The 4772-nt window shown below is 52.0% G+C and overlaps 1 protein-coding gene across 1 annotated transcript in view; it reads right to left on the bottom strand.

Annotated features, from left to right (window-relative positions):
- Positions 1-4278: 4278 nt before the first annotated feature.
- Pi16 (peptidase inhibitor 16) overlaps positions 4279-4772 on the bottom strand; it is a 9191-nt gene continuing 8697 nt past the window's right edge. The window contains exon 7 of the mRNA XM_021221800.2: positions 4279-4489. The gene's annotated coding sequence lies outside the window, so the exon portion shown is untranslated. The remainder of the gene's footprint in view (positions 4490-4772) is intronic.

Genomic DNA, 4772 nt, shown 5'->3' with positions numbered 1-4772 from the left:
CTTCTGTGGGAGCCTCTTATTTATTTGAGTTTTGCCAGACCATGTGCTGGTATCATAGGTCTGTGGGTGGCCAGCCTGGGCCAAGGGGTGTGACATGGTTGAGTCCTTGGTCCTGGGGTTTGAGCCTAGTGCCTCTTCACAGAGTAGCAGCTGGCACTTGGGCCTTCTGCCACAGAGATGACAGCTATGTCAGAGTCCCACCGAAGTTGCCAAGTGGCACCTAGCACCTTCTGAAGATGTTCCCCTGGGACAGGACCTTTGGACATGGACCTCCAGGGGTGTCAGTGGCCACTATGAGCACAAGTCTTATTTGTATAACAATGCATATTTTACATTCTCCCCTTTAACGTATGTGAGGCTCTGTAATAGACAGAGACAGCTTTGGGAAGCAAAGGTGTGACAATGTCTCAGCAAAAGGGAACCTGGGACCCTCGGGGCGGGGGAAGAACTCTAAACAGGAGGTTGAGGATGCATAGTTTTTCAGCTCTGTAAAAAATAAGAATGCAGGCTAGAGAGATGGCTCAGCGGGTAAGAGCACTGGCTGCTCTTCCAGAGGCCCCGAGTTCAATTCCCAGCAACCACATGGTGGCTCACAACCATCTGTAATGGGATATGATGCCCTCTTCTGGTGTGTCCAAAGACAGCAACAATTTATTGTTGCTACATAAAAGAATAAATAAATCTTTTTTGTTGTTGTTGCTGTTGTTTTTTTTTTTTTTTTTGGTTTTTGAGACAGGGTTTCTCTGTATAGCCCTGGCTGTCCTGGAACTCACTCTGTAGATCAGGCTAGCCTCGAACTCAGAAATCCACCTGCCTCTGCCTCCCAAATGCTGGGATTAAAGGCATGTACCACCACTACCCAGCTCCTCTGTGCTTAACAGAGGCAGACAGACTGAATTCTCTTGCAATGAGACATTATTTTGCAAAAAGAAAATGTGTGCTTGCTTTCTCCTAAGACTCCGGAGGCTGGGGTCATGGGATGCTGATTCATAGGATAATCAGAAGGACACCTGGAGTAAATGACTTATCAATAAAGGACTGGGCTGTGGTCTACAAGACATGAGCTATCCAGAGAAAGTTTATAGAACAGCAGGACAGAAGCTCTTGGAGAACTGTCTTGAGCAGAGAACACAGAGAGAGTAGCAATCTAGAGATCTCCAGAGAAAACAGATGAGAGAGAGAGCGGACTGGAGAGCTGTCTAGTGAAGCAGGGACGTCAGCTTGGGCCCAGGATTTGCCTTGGAGCCATGTGTTCCGGATGACCCTTTTCTCCGAACCCCTCTCCAAGCCTAGGACCAGCCTCATTGCTGCCTCTGCTAGTGTTGGTCCTCTCTGCAGGGGGCCTGGTGCATATGAGTTGCAGCTTTAGTGGCTTTTCATTCCCCAGGAGGCTTTGGCAGGCAGTCTGCTTCCCAGTGGTCTATTGACAGGGATGGGGGGAGGTACACAGTTTTACCCTGTGTCCTTCAGGTCCAGCATCAAGGCTTGGTAGATCCCGTGCAGATAAACAGTGGTGGGACCCCATGCCCTCCTAACTGTTTAGTTCATTTTCCCTATGCTGGAGAGCCTCACCCCCAGAAAGCAGCAATCTGGGAAGTTGCCCACATCCCGTGTGCAGGCCAGGCTGACTCACATCAGTCATCTAGACCAATGTCCAGAGGATGTCGGCCTAGTGTACCCCCACCACATTGACCATGCTGCTGGGGGAACTTTTCTCCTTGTGTTCCCTTTGTTCTGTTCCTTCCAGTCACCCCCAGATTTAGGGACACTTGTATTTCACAACTGAGCAGAGCTTAGCTGTCCCTAAAGAGGTGCCTCTGCCGCTGAGCCATGTCTTCCCAAAAGGTCTGTAGGAGGCTGCCTGGCCTAAAGTGGAGGGCTTGGATTGGTGTGACAGTTCAGCAGGCATTATCCTCTTACCTGTTAAGTAGTTTGGGCTTGACAGGGTCTGGGCTGAGCTACCAGCAGGGAGGGATGACTGGAGGGGAGGGGGTGTCCTTGAGGGAGCTAGAGACTTCCCTGTGGGTAACCTTAGTCTTCAGGAAAGTTGGAAAGGCCTATAACAGGCCTTTTGAGGCTTTCTGATAAGGAGACAGCTGTCCCCCTTCAACTGTCCCTTCTTCTCACTGCCAGTCCCACAAAGCTCCGATGCTACTGCTTAGGCTCCCCCCCCTCCTGTTCAGCTGTGTTGGCAGGTCCCCCTCCCTGCCCATCTGTCTGATCCTATTCTCCTGGTAGGCACATTCACAGGGCAGAACTGCAGACGGCCAGCAGATGCCCTTGCTGGGCAAGAGGGCAAGAGTCAGGAAGAGCCATAGGGAAACCAGTATAGGCTGGGTCTGCTTAGCCCAGAGGCCCCCATCCCTGACTGCTCAGGCCCAACACACTAGCTCAAGAGAACAGACCTTCCTGGGAATGCAGTTGCTTTAGCATCTGAAGATCAGTTAATGTCATATACTCTGACCACATGACCATCTCAATTGGAACAGAAAAGGCCTTTGAGAAAAGACAACACGCTTTCACAATAAAATCTTTCACCCAGACAAGGAACAAAAAAATCTCAACGGTGAGGACCGGAGAGAAGGAAAACCGCTTGTCACACAAGCACTTGGACCTGAGTTTGAGCTAGCACCCACACCAAAGCGGGGTGCAGTGATGCAGGCCTGTAACCCCAGCCTCGGGAGCAGCGGTGGGCAGGGTGTGGAGACAGATCCCTGAAGCTCATTGGATAACCATTCTAGGCAAACTGAGCCTCAGCATTTGTGAGAGACCCCATCTCAAAAAAACCGAGGTGATGCCGGAGACTGGCCTCTGGCCTGCACATGCGCACACATGCATGAGCACAGCACACCAGCTTACATGCACAGCATGACTCTGCAGTAAAGAGAACATGGATGCTACAGGATGGGTGGACCTTGAAGATATGTTAGGTAGTCACAAAACATGTTTGTGAAGGACTTAAATGAAAGTCAAAGACCCATATGGTGAGGGGAGAGGAGGTTCCCCAGTCTCCACATGAACATGGGCATGATCCCCCCCTCCCCAGAAGGAAGGAACGGGAAAGGTGCATACAGATAGAAAATAGGTCCGCAGTTGTTTTAGGCTGAAGCAGGTGGGTGAAGCAGGCAAGGTAAGGTAATGAAAAAGTCCCCTCTTGGTACTAGCATAGCTACACAGTCCCCAAATGAATATACTAAACAATGTCAAGCTGCGGCTGGCCAGTTGGTTCAGTAACCACCAACACTGACAAAGCTGAGTTTGCTCCCCAGAATGTGTATGGGGGAGGGCTATCCCTGCAGGCTTGCCCTCTGACCTCTGCGTGCACCACATCATTGTGCTCCCCCACCCTACACAGACACTAAGTAAATACATCTCCAGAACTCTTCGTTGTAGGTTTCAGTATTTTTTCCAGTCAGGTGTGGTGGCGCACACTTTTAATCCCAACACTTAGGAAGCAATGAGCGTTCCAGGACAGCCAGGGCTACACAGAGACCTAATCTCAAAACAAACAACCTATACATCCAAATAAAGATGCTGGGGATATGGTGCTTGTGTACTGTTGCACGTGAACGGAGGCTGGAGGGCTGCGTGCCTTTACCCATGAGCCGTCACACTGGCCCCAGGTGCATAGATAAATGGGTGACTTCCTTCCTAGCCCCTCTTACTTTCTGTCCCTTGAGTTCCTGACCACACAAACTTCTGGACCACTCCATTCTGATCCCCAGAGAGGTTTCTGTGCCTCAAGACTCTGACTCAGGGCTCCTTCAAAGGACCCAAGTTGCCCAAACCTTGCCAAGTTGAAACTTGTGGCCAGGATGTGCCTGAGCATCAGCCCCCTTGTGGAAAATGTCCCAAGCCCCAAGCCACAGGGGTAAACCCCACTGATAACTTCTGGTCCTTCCCTCTGCTCTTCTTCCTGCAAGGCAACCTGTGGCTTGGCTTGGGTGGAGTGGAAGTTACCAGAAGGAAAGGGATGGCTCAGAGAGTTAGGGAGGGGGTAGTGAGGAGAGAGGAAGAGAGAAGACTTAAGAGTTGCATGGGTTGGCAGACCAGCTTTCTCACAACTCCCACCCCACCTCATGCAAAGCACTGAGACCTGGTGGCTCTCAGACAGGCTTTATTCAGGAGTGGAGGCTGCCTCCCTTCCCTGTCTCCCCACCCACAGAACCCCACTTGGTTGGGGCTTGTTCTTCACCTGCCCTCAGGGTCTGCTGTCCAAGCTACATGGGCACTCAGAGATGGGGAGCCCTAGAGCATGCAGGCAGACAGCCCCTCTCCCAGCCCACCCCACCCCTATCCCCCATGAAGCAGACAAGGATCCTCAGAATCATGTCCTCTGTAGAACTCCACTGTACGGGCCAAGGAAGGGCCCTGGTGTGCAGTTACTGATGGGCTGAACCCCTCAGCCTTTCCCTTCCAGAGGGGCTTTAGCCAGACGGTGGTGAGCGACAGGACAGGACACAGCAGTTGGGCAGCTGCCCTCTTCTCCCTGGGAAGGCAGCAGGCACTTCAGCTATTCCTCGCCTGGCTCAAGAAAGAGCTCAGGGGACTTGAAGAGCCAAGTTCCTGTGGAGGCTAAGGTCCTCTGTCCTTAAGAAACTAGGCACATGTGGCCAGGAGAACATGGCTCAGAACAGCGCCCCACCCCAACCCTGGTGAAGGAAAAAGCTCTGGGGGAGGCGTGTTTCGGGTTGGCACCGGATGGGGGTGGTAAGCACGGGGGGGGGGGGCAGGCAGACCTGCTCCAGAAGCTCTGGCTTCTTTTTTTCTTT

Source organism: Mus pahari, chromosome 21 (genome assembly GCF_900095145.1).
Source record: "Mus pahari chromosome 21, PAHARI_EIJ_v1.1, whole genome shotgun sequence".
NCBI lineage: Eukaryota > Metazoa > Chordata > Mammalia > Rodentia > Muridae > Mus > Mus pahari.
The sequence above is the reverse complement of the archived record's forward strand: the minus strand, read 5'-3'. Positions and strand labels throughout refer to the sequence as shown.